The 14396-nt window shown below is 37.9% G+C and overlaps 1 protein-coding gene across 1 annotated transcript in view; it reads left to right on the top strand.

Annotated features, from left to right (window-relative positions):
- The first annotated feature begins 3168 nt into the window (after positions 1 to 3168).
- LOC119188417 (nucleolysin TIA-1) overlaps positions 3169 to 14396 on the top strand; it is a 111650-nt gene continuing 100422 nt past the window's right edge. The window contains exon 1 of the mRNA XM_037442791.1: positions 3169 to 3316. The gene's annotated coding sequence lies outside the window, so the exon portion shown is untranslated. The remainder of the gene's footprint in view (positions 3317 to 14396) is intronic.

The following is a 14396-nucleotide window of genomic DNA, read 5'->3' as shown; positions in this document are numbered from 1 at the left end:
AATTATTTTTACAAACATATTACTTACTGAACGGGTGTGTCATTGGTAGGTCTTTCATATGTGAAAATCCGCGTGGATAGGTACTACCGCAATGTCTTGTGTCAAGCAGTGTGTAGTCACTGTTGTAGGTTTGAACATTGTAGCTAATGTAACTACTGGACATAATTTTTAACATCTCATGTCTGACGAGCGCAGTGGAATACCAAACAATACGTAATTCAAGGTGTTAGTGTTTCTACTGTTTATGGGTATCGCTTACCATCAGGCGGAAGCCTCGTCTTGTCATTCAAAGGTTCAATCATCAAGGTTCACCCAGTCAAAAGTTGTGAGGTAACTAATATAAAAAAAACTTTTGAATAGAGAACCCCCTCCTTTTTTGAAGTCGGCTAACAAGGTCTATTTCTGTGCCCAATTTCATTCTAATCCGTTCAGTTTTAGCGTTTACTTCTAACAAACGTCTGAACATTTTCACAAACGCTTTTTTATGTATGACTTACGCCTAGTAATTGTTTGAGATATCTATAATTCTATAAAAACAATCATATTCCCTACCTAGAAATCGAACCTACGCTCCCACGCCACCTACCGTAGGAACCTCGTTTCGCTCGATAATTAAACACAACACCTGAGTTCTCAAAGTTTTGACGCCCTCCTAAAAAATTGTGCATTGACACACCTCTGACATTTCTAAAGTTATGTATTTGTGAATTATCGCTTGCTTTAACGGTGAAGGAAAACATCGTGAGGAAACCTGCACCTGAGAAGTACTCTATAGGAATGTCGAGGGTGTGTGAAGTCTGCCCGCAATACAGCGTGGTGGATTATGGCCTAATCTCATAGAGGAGTCCCGTGCAGTGGGACAGTATATAATACAAGGCTATATTATTTTGTGTAATGGGGAAGAGTGAAATTTTCCGAAACGGAATTCGTCACAACATATAAGTGCTAATGCATAAATGCGGGCTGCAAATCATTCTGATAATTACATCTATTTAAATATATATAACTCGAAGGTGACTGACTGACTGACATAGTGATCTATCAACGCACAGCCCAAACCACTGGACGGATCGGGCTGAAATTTGGCATGCAGGTAGATGTTATGACGTAGGCATCCGCTAAGAAAGGATTTTGATAAATTCCACCCCTAAGGGGATAAAAAAGGGGATGAAAGTTTGTATAAATCTTCTTAGATTTTCGACTGATTGAACTGAAATTAAAGATTGGAGCTACTATGATAAAGATGTTCGCTTAAATAGAATTTTGATAAATTCAACCCCATGGGGATAAAATTAGTATGAACCTATCAGTACCGGGAAAATATATAGCAAGACTTTTATCATACAGTGAACTTTTATCCCGGAAAACCCCTTCACGCGGACAAAGCCGCGAGCAAAAGCTAGTTTTACATTAATTACAAAAGGGAAGTAGGTTAAAATGGGATCATTTGGACCCTTTACCACTGTAGGATATGGACTAGGGATTACAATTATCTAGAGGGCAGTATAAGTAGACGATTTTTCTAAAAAAAATCGAGCCATTTTGAATGCTGTATCAGTTATTCCTTTTTTTATTTAAAGACATTTTACTTGTGTGTTTCAATACAGGACGACTTTTTAGTCCCACAAAAATTTATAACAAAACGCTGAAGTGGCTCAAAGGCCATTCAAGTATTATGTAAGGCAATTTTTGAAGATTTTTGACCATAACCGGAAAGTCGCTGAAATACCTTTGTTATTGTTTTAAAATAAAAAAAAAACAATGTTACATAACGCTTTGTACGAACAATTTAATTTATCTCCCTTAAACTATTATGAACAAATCATATTTTTATTATCTTTATAATATATATTTATGTTCGTTTTGTAGTTTAATGCGAATATGGTGTGTGTGAGTGTATTTCTGGCTAAAAGTATGATGTTGCTACGACAAATTCTCTTAGAGTAGTAGTAGTGGCATTACTGCGCGTAAAATTAAAATTACTTTTTATTAATATCTATTTTGTTCGAAACTTACACGTTTTTAATTTACATCTACGGCTCAAGTAACTTATTATAGTGTTATTTCCAAGTAGATAAGTATGTGGTTTCATTTAGTAATACAATGTCAAAATGGCCCTGTATATTTGTTTAAACTCAAAAATTATACGTTTATAAACGTTTTGCAAGATTTATACAAGTATTATTCTAACAGTATCGATTGATAGAACGTCGCTCCCTTCGAGAAGAGAAAACAGAAAAAAATACGTAGAAATAATATAGTCGTCGGTATCACTACATAGTATAAAACAAAGTCGCTTTCTCTGTCCCTATGTGTGCTTAAATCTTTAAAACTACGCAACGGATTTTGATGCGGTTTTTTTTAATAGATAGTGTGATTCAAGAGGAAGGTTTATATGTATAATAACATCCGTTAAATAGTGGAGAAATATTGCACCCGTGCGAAGCCGGGGCGGATCGCTAGTCTTTTATAAATACAATGTCAAAAATATTATAAAAGCTCTGAAATATAGTCATTATATTATAGGTCTAACAAAAATACTGCTAGCTAGTAAATCAATAGCTTTTGCTCGCGGCTTCGCGCGCGTCAAAGATTTTTTCGGTATAAAAGTCCCGCTAAAAATTTTCCCGATAAAAAAGTAGCATATAACCTTCCCAGGGTCTTAAACTATCTCCATACCAAATTTCCCAAAAATCCGTTCAGTAGATTTTGAGAAATTGATAACATACAGACAGACGGAAAAGGGGACTTTGTTTTATAATACGTATACATGTAGATAGTATCTCAGTAGGCATGATTGTCGGCTTGAGATACCCATCAGGCGCAGTACAAAAACTTTGTCATGCTAGAAGAAGGAAAAAGATATTAAATAATACACATACGTTCCTACTATATCAACTTACGTTTCATTGATATTCACGTACGCCATTTTGTATTCCGTTAAAAAAATACAAAGAACTGTTTTCCTTTCATTGAATAAATATTCATGGGAAAGGTTTGAGAACCGCGGAGTTTTCGCAAAGCCAAATTTTGTTGCTGCTAACGACTGAACGGGCCGAGCGAGGGGGACAAAACACCGCGCGTTAGAAAGGGACGAATATATTCACCGAGCTACGCCCAATCAATGCACACATCGCCTGAAGCCTGCAGAATTCAGTGTGCCGCGTATACCCGCTGTGACGGTAGTGTCGCCTGCTATAATAAAAAAAAATAATTAGGCAAAAAAAAACACATTCTAAAACCAAAAAAACATAGCGTTCCAAACCGAAATCGATTTAAAAAATCGAACACAATTCAAAAACGCACCGGAAAGGAGGTTTGTTCCGTTATCGAACAGCGTCGTGGAACAAAAGGCGCTCATGTTGTGGGATATATGCGACTTTTTCCTCTAATTTCCATCGCGTGTGCCAGGATCAATTAAAACGATTATGTTAATAACATAAATAACGTGTTTGTGGACGTGTTTCGAATTTCGATTTTTGTGCATATATATTTAAATAAAGAATATTATATTGTGCTATTATATGGAAATAACGTGATACCGTTACGGATAGCTGTTATTTTTGCGTCGAGGCAAGGGCGGGGGGAGCGTGCAGCCGGATCCTTTGTTCCCCTTACTGCACTTGTGTACGGCGGGCACGAGGAATAAGGTACTATCTACACACAGTTTGAACTCACATACGGCCTTTCTGTTCCAGCGTTGATTTTATGATTTTGCAGGTTTTCGGACACATTTAAGCCAGGTTAAACACGCAAGCTTTATGGCATATCATTAACTGTTTATAATATATTTTTAAATACAAATATAGGAAAAAATATGTAAATCAAATAACGTTATATTTTTTTATAGTTATTTAATGGTTATTGGAAGTTATCGCGTTATGGACAAAGCTGTATGCGGTTGGTAGATGCGGCAGCAACGCCCAGAGCGCTATGGCTGTACGCGCTTTTCCTTTACTACGACTGTATTTTTAATGCATTCGGCGTAGAATGTTTTTAATAATTTGAAAATGTTTTCTTTCCGTGTAATTGAATTTACTTTTAATTTTGAATTGTAAAATTGTTACTTTTTTACAATGGTCAGTGAAGTATTCGCAAACTTGTTTCTTTTGTTAGGTATGCGAGAGTTGGTCTGTATGTACTACAGCTATGTCTGTTACTACCACCAAGCATGCAAGTGTTCTAGTTTGAAGAATATTGTACAATATACTAATATCAGCCCTGTATTATATTCTGTCCCACTGCACGGGCCCCTTCTACTGAGATAAGGCCTTAGTCCACCACGCTGTAGCGCGGGCAGACTTCACACACCTTCGAAATTCCTATAGAGAATTTCAGGTATGCAGGTTTCCTCAGGATGTTTTCACAGTTAAAGCAAGCGATAATTCACAAATAACATAAGAAAATTCAGGTGTGTTTGGGTTTTGAATGTGGACATTCGTCTCGGCAGTCCGTTCCACAACCAACTAGGCTATCGCCGGCGTATATCATAGCCAGTGTATTTGATTAGACTTAGCATTAATGTCCCAGGTTCAAATCGTTGTGCAGTATCATTGCCTTTAAACTTTAGAATGGCTGATTATAACATTAATATCAGCCCTGTATTATATGCTGTTCCACTGTAAGGCACGGGACGCATCTACTACTGAGAGATTAGGTCTTAATCTACCATGCTGTAATGCGGATTTGTAGACTACACACACCCTCGAAATTCCTATAAAAACCTTTTTGTTTTAGGTGTGCAGGTTTCCTCACGATGTTTTCCTTCACCGTTAAAGCAAGCGATAATTCACAAACGCATAACTTAAGAAAAGTCAAGTGTGTTTGGGATTTGAACCTGCGGATATTCGTCTCGGCAGTCCGTTCCACAACCAACTAGCGTATCAGGCGAGCTGTTTGCTCGTCTCCTCATAAAAAGGTTGTATGTTTGTATCCTGGGTCCCTCATTGAAAATCAGCGCGGCAGTACTAGTCATGCTGGTACTGCAGGAAGAAGTTGAATAAGGGTTCCCATTGTTGGCACAATGGGTTTAATTGTGTATTTCTTTATATGTTTAGTTTCTCTGCTTATATTGTACCCGACTAGACAGATGTTATCCCGTCTTAACTATGAATTTGCAGCGCATTCTGTCAATCGCTGACAGTTATTACAAACAATTGACAGTTATATAAAATTATTTAAGGCGATACCTCAAGGTCCATTTTCATACATTTTGTTTCACCTTTAATCTGGGTAACTAAACAAGTATTTCGTCATATTAAATTTTAAAGGCCGAAATATCCATGATTATTAATTATTTTTACGTTTTTCTTTCAACTGCGAGAACTAATCACTAACTAGACGTGAATTTAAATTCTTTACTTGCCAATACTTGTTTAGTTACCCAGATTAAAGGTGAAACAAAATGTATGAAAATGGACCTTGAGGTATCGCCTTAATATTTTAAGTTTTCTTATTTTTCTAATTTTCGGCGCAATTTTTTGAATTTTTCTCTCATAAGAACCTTCTGACAATAAAAAACACAAAAAAATAATAGTGAAATCGGTCCAGCCGTTCACGCGTGATGGCCGGACCAAGGGAAATAGGGATTCATTTTTATATATTTAGATGTTATACTGTTATTGTCCCAATAATAAATCTTACTGTTTTTTATATTTTGCTGGTGGATATATTTTATATCCGCCCAGCAGTATTGGAGACACTATTGACTTCTTTCCCATTGCCTTAGTAATATAAATATAAGCATCATTAACCAAATGAATATGTACCTTGACTTGAGTTCCTTCAAGCGGAACGTGAAGAAGGAATTCCTTACTTGACTTGGAGTCCTTTAAGGAACGTGAAGGAATTACTTTGCTGGTAGTAGGATATTCTATATCCGCCGGATAGCGACCGTACGCAAGGTCTTAAAACCCATAGTGGCCCACGTGTCGCTCCAGGATCAGTCTGTGTATATCCAACAGGCATAATTGTGTCGACTGAGGGGTAATCTCTCGTCAGTCGACATTCTATTGGATTCTTTATCATCAGGTGTAGTGGAGTCATTCTCTCGAATCTGTATAAAAAAAAAAGATCTTTCCGCCTAGATAGCCTACAGAAGGCGTATCATAGTGGAACAAATGTGTTGCATTATCGGCTTGTTTATTTTAACAGGCCGGCATATTTTTTTTTATTGCGTTCAATGACGAGACGAGCTTGAAGCGATACGACCATAAACAGTAGAAACACCAGCTTGAATTATAAAGTTTGGTATTCCACTGCGCTCGACTGAGACATGAGATGTTAATTATGTCCAGTAGTTACACTGGCTACAATGTTCAAACTTACAACAGTGACTACACACTGCTTGGCAGAAAACATTGCGGTGGTACCTACCCAGGACTCTCACATATGAGAGACCTACCAATTCTGACAATTGGCGAGGGATCTCTCATCAGATATTCTATCTAAACCTCCCTCCACGTACAATCGAATGGGGTCACTGACGTGTCCTTATCATATTAATAGTAATTTATGAGTTACTAGCTTTTGCTCGCGGCTTCGCCCGCGTAAAGGAGTTTTCCGGGATAAAAGTCCCGCTATATATTTTCCCGGGATAGTAGCCTATAACCTTCTCAAGGTCTTATACTATCTCCATACCAAAATTTTGCTTTCTTATACTACGTCTTATGTCACGTCCCGTTCCCGTGGGAACGGGATAAAAAGTATCCTATGTCCGTCTCCTTGTTCTAAGCTACCTCTCCACCAATTATCAGCCAAATCGGTTCATCCGTTCTTGAGTTATAAATAGTGTAACTGACACAACTTTCTTTTATATATATAGATGACATGTTCGCTTTTTGTATGGGCCCTGGTTCTTTATTTCGAACAAATTCTATCCAACATCAAACCTATTGGATTTTAACGTGGTTACAATGTGGGGCTTGAAAACATTAAAATAATAATTTTATACTGATTTTTTATGTTTACGCGAATGTTAGTATCAGCCTGGAGTCTGGAATTTGTGCCCGATATGGCAATTGCTCGCCCCCTATCACATCATGGGAACATACTTGGCGAAAAGTGGGTGCCCTGGTTGCGCCACTGTATACCCCTTCGGGGATAAATGCGTGATGGTGTGTGTATTAGTAAAACATTTTTTTGGATTTAATCGCGGTTTTTTATTATTTTCTCCCGACGTTTCGAAGACTGCAGCCTTCATAGTCACGGAGATTGAGGTGTTGGTCGTCCGCAAAGTTAACTACAATATCTACCTACATTTTACAATTATTTATTGACAATCCGATCTACGCAGAATGAGCTCACAGTGTCTTGAAGTCTGTCCGGTCTTTTGGATTCCGATTTAATTAAACGTAGAAATGGATCCCAGGCTTGTACAAGCTTCCAACCATCTTTATTTAAATCGGATATTTCTTAATTTCAATAGCCTCGAAAATCATTCTAGGCAGGAATCGATGTTCTTTTTTGGCAAGGGAAGCATAATATAGTCCAAATGTAATTCTTTAAATGTTTAGAAAGTGGTCTCGTTCATTATTCATTAACCAATCAGAGCAAAGATTTTTGACACTTACAATGAGTTATTATGATTTGTTTATTCTCAATATAGGATTAAGGTAAAAGGAATCGTTTATTAAAATCAGCCGAATATAAAACATTACGACGGTCCCTACGTATAGTATCGAATCTGCAAAATTGTATTTTGCGGATTCAATACTTTGCGTAGGGACTGCCGATATTTAAACGGTCCTTATTAAAATGAACTGCATTTATTTAAGACAATAAGGATCGAAGTGCTTATCGCCATGGTAGTTAACTCTAAACAAGCGATGTTTATTTAATAGCATTTTGCAGATTCGATACTTTACGTAGGGACCGTCGATTGAATCTTCACAAACCTTAAGTCATGCAGTGTTTTTAGAGTGTTCTCTACGGACCTTATAAATCATTATCATCTTAAGTTGTTTTTAGGACCTTAAATTTTGATGTTACATCTACGGTTCAAGTAACTTATTGTAGTGTTATTTACAAGAAGTTAAGGTGGTTTCATTTAGTAACGCAATGTCAAAATGACTTTGTATGGTAATATGATTAGTCTGTTGTTTAGAAATGCTTAAACGATTTTGATAATACTCATTAGATAAGTTTTATTAACAAAGCGGTATGTCAGGGAAACCTTATTTCGAGATAATCAAAGTTTTGTAAATATAGTTCTGTATGTAAAACTGAGATAGAGAAACTCTTTTAAGGTTTTTTTAACAAGTTCTAAACAAGATACCGCTATTTAGGTAAGCTCATAGAATGGGTATTTCTTTAAGCTATCTGACGACATAAAAATCAAGATTTTGATTTTTTTGAGATACCGCTTTTGAGCGTAGACCGGCAGAATAGTGAGCAAAGCGAAATACCTCCCAAAATAGAGTTGGTGATGAAATCTTTGTATCTACCCGAATAGCATATACAAGGTATGATTGATTTTAACCGAATTTCGGCCACGGCGCCGAATCTCAACGTAGATCAGACAGGAGATATTATAGTGCACGAGTGTGCTATACACAAGCACTCTGTTCCTTCTCATAGTCCAGTGAGACATGACCGGAGAGAGATCAGACCAACGGCTTTACGTGTAATCCGGTGAAACGGCATGACTGGAGAGAGTTCAGGACCAATTTCTTTAGCTTACCGAGGCACGAGGTTATACTTCCAACATCCTGACCCCGAGTCACGCTTGAGTAATTTTTAAGATGGAAAAGCCCAATCACATTTATTTAGTCCCGACCTGGTATTCGAACCTAAGATCTCAGCGCGGTAATCGTTCTAGTATTTTCTATTACTGTTTGTACAAAAGCCTTTTAGCCTCAGGCATCGTGTTGACTAAGGGATTATCTCTCGTCAGTGTAGACCCTAATTACTATCAGCAGAGAGATCAATTTTCCCTAAAAACCTTCACATTCAAGTCGGAATCCAGTAACAGAAAAACTTTTATAAGTCAAATTATTCATAAAAGTTAGATGAATTTATGATGTTTGACATTTGAATTGCAAAGTTTAAAAAATATCTGAAACTTATATAAACAGTGAAATAATTTGATATTTCGTTTTAGTTGTTTTTTAGTTTTTAGGATACCGTGGGTCAAAGAAACCCTTAAAGGATAATTTTGCCGGTCTGTCTTTTAAAACCTTGTTTCTCAGGAACGCGTAGAGATATCAAGTTGAAATTTATAACAAATCCTCGGTACTATAGTCTCTATCTAAGCGGCGATAGACTAGTTGGTTGTGGAACGGACTGCCGAGACGATTGTCCGCACGTTCAAATCCCTAGGACACACACCTCTGACTTTTCTAAAAAAACTATGTGTGTATTCTTTGTGAATTATCGCTTGCTTTAACGGTGAAGGAAAACATCGTAAGGAAACCTGCATAACTGAGAAATTCTCTATAGGAATTTTCGAGGGTGTGTGAAGTCTACCAATCCGCACTACAGCGTGGTAGACTAAGGCCTACTCCCTCTCAATAGTAGAGGAGGCCCGTGCAGCAGTGGGACAGTATATTACAGGGCTGATATTATTATTATTATAGTCTCTATCAGCTGTGAAAAAATTAAACTTATGAGTCAATGTGATCAAAATATATGAGAGTTTATGTCGCATTTGCGATTTCACGAATCAAAACCTATATGGTACTTCCCGTTGACTTACTTGTGTTATGATAATAGTGGGGTTCATCTGAAAATCAGTGCTGTTTTACAGCGTATACTAAGCTGGTATCCCTTCTACCACACATCATGCAAGGAATCCGTTGTGTGCCTATTGTTAACTGTTTGTGTTTTTTTTCTTTTTATACTTTTTTTTGTTGTATTTATGTGTGTGTAGAGAAATAAATGGTTTGAATCGTTTAAATGACTTAGAATCATGAAATTTCGCAAGAAGCAATGTCTTACAGCACATGTAAAGGAAACAATCTGAAACCCATAAATATGTATTTTAACAACATAAAAAAGCGATTTTACTATTACAAACATATTATTTGCGTTTGGTACAATAACCGAGTCTAGGGATCGAACGGCAAAGCTAAGTTTGTTGTTAGAACTTATGTACTTAGATACCTAGTTTGTATGGATTCTCGCTGGGAGTCCAACTTAAACTTGTCTGGTTATTTCTTATAAAAGACAATAAAATCTAAGTGATACAATTGAAATAAATGTAATATTTATTGAAGTAAAAATATTGACTTAAAGTCCGTCATGCATTTGATTAACTAAAGTTTGATGTTTGGCAAGTATAATATCATCCCACACTGTCCCACTGATGGGCATCCTCTATTGAGAGGGATAAGGCCTTAGTCCACCACGGTGTAGTGTGGGCAGACCTTACACACCCTCAAAATTCCTATAGAGAATTTTTGGGTATGCAAGTTTCCTCATGATGTTTTCCTTCGCCGTTAAAGCCATGATCAGTCTGAGGTGTGTGCCCTTGGGTTTTGAACCTGCGGAAATTCGTCTCGGCAGTCTGTGCCACACCTAACTAGGCTATCGGCGGTCTTTTCGAAGAAGTGTGAAGAACAACCTTAATAAATGTACCGCTTTATATTTTTTCCTGATGAAGAGTATAGACCCTACCCAGGGTTTTAAACTCTCTCCATATCAAGTGAGGTTTAGTGGTACAGCTGAGCAAGCGTAATAGGCAGTGTTTTTACTTTTCTTGCTTTGAATGACGAGACAATCTTGTCGTTCCCCTGGTGGTAAGCGATACGATCCATAAACAGTAGAAACACCAACACCTTGAATTACAAAGTATTGTTTGGTATTCAGCGCTCGCTATCCTGAGACATGAGATGTTAATTATTATGTCCAGTAGTTACACTGGCTACAATGTTCAAACCGGAACACAAGAGTGACTATGCACTGCTGCTTCACGGCAGAAATAAACATTGCGATGGTACCTATACAGGCGGACTCTCACATATGAGAGACCTACCAGCAATAATAATATTATTAGGATATGATTTTAGTTAATTCAGTAGATAAATATAAAAGATCCGAATTGGAACTCGACACCAATTTAATCAATCTACTACAATCGATTTTCGCACACAATTCCCCGAAACAAAACACATTTCTGTATAAACAAAGCGCGAGGTATTTTGACAGATCGCCCGCCATATTAGAAATGGCGGACGCGCCAATTCCCGACACGTACTGACAAATAAATATAGCGAATTATTACATTCCCGCGCCTTTGTTTGGGAAGATTTGAGGCCGACATTAGATTTCAGGAATACTAACTGTATCTCACGTAAACCATTTTCTGGATTAACATAATATAAGCATTTAATATTACGTACATTAAAATTTTTGTCCCTTATATTAGTTGACCCGACAGACGTTGTCCCGTCTTAATTATGAATTTGCAGCGCGCATTCTGTCAATTGCTGACAGTTATTTCAAACAATTGACAGTTGTACAAAATTTATATTATCGTTAAGTTTTCTTAAATTTTCTAATTATCCCCGCAATTATTTGTATTTTTTCTTTCATAAGAACCTTCTCCTGACAATAACAAACAACAAAAAAAAATAGTGAAATCGGTCCAGCCGTTCATGCGTGATGGCGTGACCAAGGGAAGTAGGGATTCATTTTTATATATATAGATATAGATAATTGTTTTTCCAACATATAAATGTATGCCGTGGCAACTAAATGTAATGCATTTAAAATATTGTTAGTTATTTGTAAGGTTTAATTGATTTGATGTAATTACCATTGTTTGTCTTTAAAATAAATAAGTGTTGGTCATGGATATGTTTAAATCCACCCGGATAGCGATAATACACAAGATGTTAAAACCCGCCATGATGGTAAGTGTCGCGTTCCGGGATCAGCCTATATATCCAGTTCCAACAGACATAATTGTGACTGCCGAGAGGTAATCATCTTTCCAGTTTTTTATTTCTTAAAAATCTGGAGGAAAGTTGGGAGAGGATATCTGGGGGAAGGAGTAAAATTTTCCGAATTGGAACTCGACACAACATATAGGCACTAATATGCATAAAATAAAGAAGCGGCGATAGCCTAGTTGGGTGTGGAACGGACTGCGAAGACGAATGTGCGCAGGTACAAAACTCAAACACACCTCTGACTTTTCTAAAGTTATGTGTATTTGTGAATTATCGCTTGCTTTAACGGTGAAGGGAAACATCGTGATGAAACCTGCATACCTGAGAAGTTTAATAGGAATTTTGAGGGTGTGTGAAGTCTACCCGCACTACAGCGTGGTGGACTAAGGCCTAATCCCTCAGGAGAGGAGGCCTTCAGCAGTTATCAGCCCTGTATATAATACAGGGCTGATAATGATGCATAAAATAAGTTTGCAAATCGTGCTAATGATAATAAGATTCTACAAAGGGAAGCAAGATCGGGTTATATGGAGCCTTCACCATTAAAACCCTCTTAATACGGGAAGAAGGGAGTAGACCAGGAAATTTTTGAACCCTCATAGACCTCAATGTGTTACAATCATGAGGTATACACTAAACTGTGTGCCTACAGCGACAAATGTCCCCCGTGCATTCGGTGTGGAGACCGAACTGCGTTCCATTTCGCGGCGCGAATTATAGCTGGCATCCCGCCATTTTAGTTTTCAATAAGCTGTTTCAATTCGTACGAGTTGTGGTAGGTTTAGAGGTATGGGTTAGTTTTGACAATATTCATATTGATTTCTTATGTTTACGCGAATGTTAGACATTGATATAAATAATTCGAAATGAAATGCATCGATCTTAAATAAAATAAATAAAAATGAAAAAGCCTTTATTTCGTATGATGTTTTTATTACATAGATACGTTGTGCGAGCTCAATACTGGCAAGACGAAAGCAAGGTAATTGCCCGACATTCACTTAGTCAACCTCCAACCACTGTCGCGCCTAGACGGCTTACTAACTTTCTGTATTTTTATAAATAAAATGTGTTCCTGTGTTTTTAGACGATGTACAAATTATACTCCAACTGTGAATGAAAAAAACGTTTCATTTCATACGTTAGTAATAAGTATACATTATTTACTTAATTTTTTAACTAATAAATGCATTTTATTCGACTGTCGTGGCGAAGGGGCGGTCGACGCTCGGGCTCATTCGGGCACACTCGGGCCCGCTCGGGCCGTATCAGTGCGAGCCGCTAGGGCTGTGACTATAGAAAATAGTGCGCTGTTTTTATGTGCAATTTTGTTAGTGTATGACGCGTCTATTTGTAAAACTTCATTGTTTATTTCTACGACTTAAATTTAAATTTAAAATTTAATCTTATACTTAAAAAGTTTTGTGACTTAATTTAATCAATTAGTAGTCGCCTCTGCGGCGTAGGCCTCCCCTAGTTTTTCCACCCCTCTCTTACGCGTGCCCGTTGCATCCAGTTGCCTCCACATCTTTGTTCAAAGGTATCCCTCAATCTTATCTTTGGTCCATAGATCTTAAGCCAGATTCAAATAATAATTCGCTTGTTGATCATATGCCACCATCACACTCATATTTTGGCCACACAGTGCGTAGAAAGCGCCGATAGCCTAGTTGGTTATGGAACGGACTGCCGAGACGATAGTCCGTAGGTCCTTTTTTTTTGTGGAACTGCCGCGTTTATCACCGGGGGTACCCCGCTAATGGTGTACAGGCGATCCCCTGGCTTAGCAACCACGGCAGCCCCATGATGAGTTGGTGGGCCCTACCGCTATCACTGGAGGCTCGGTAGCCTGCAGCTAGACGGTCTTAGGGCCCGAGAGGAAGAAGGGAGGAGATAGAGGGAAGGAAGAGAAGGGGAAGGAAGAGGAGTTTTAGGATGGTTGGAAGGTAGGGAAGGGAAATTTTCACAAACCCTTAGACAGACCTCAATGTGAACTTAGCAACCAAGAGGCATACGCACGAGCTGTGTGCCTAGGGTCGCGGCAAATGTGCCCCCGTGCATGGGCGTGCATTTGGTGTGGAGACCAAGCGCACAAGAATTGCCCCGGGGGGGGGATAATGTCCGTAGGTTCGTATCCCAAGGGTAAACACCTCTGAGTTTTCTAAAAATAATTATGTGTGTATTCTTTGTGAATTATCGCTTGCTTTAACGGCGAAGGAAAACATCGTTAGAAAACCTGAATACCTGAGATGTTCTTTATAGGAATTTTGAGGGTGTGTGAAGTCTACCAATCCGCTCTAGGCCAGCGTGGTTAAATATACCTAAATGAATAGCCCGAGGCTTTGTTCTACGTTCAGTATTAAAATAAAAAACTGTAAAATAAAAAGGTAACTTAAGACCGCCATTTCAGAGGCACCACCAATTATGAAATACAAATACTAATGTTATTTGAAATTAATCTTAAATATTAGTTTTGTGTCCCAAGTTGTACCCCTTTTATAACAA

The sequence above is a fragment of the Manduca sexta genome, chromosome 1, assembly GCF_014839805.1.
Source record: "Manduca sexta isolate Smith_Timp_Sample1 chromosome 1, JHU_Msex_v1.0, whole genome shotgun sequence".
In the NCBI taxonomy this organism is placed as follows: Eukaryota; Metazoa; Arthropoda; class Insecta; order Lepidoptera; family Sphingidae; genus Manduca; species Manduca sexta.
The sequence above is the reverse complement of the archived record's forward strand: the minus strand, read 5'-3'. Positions and strand labels throughout refer to the sequence as shown.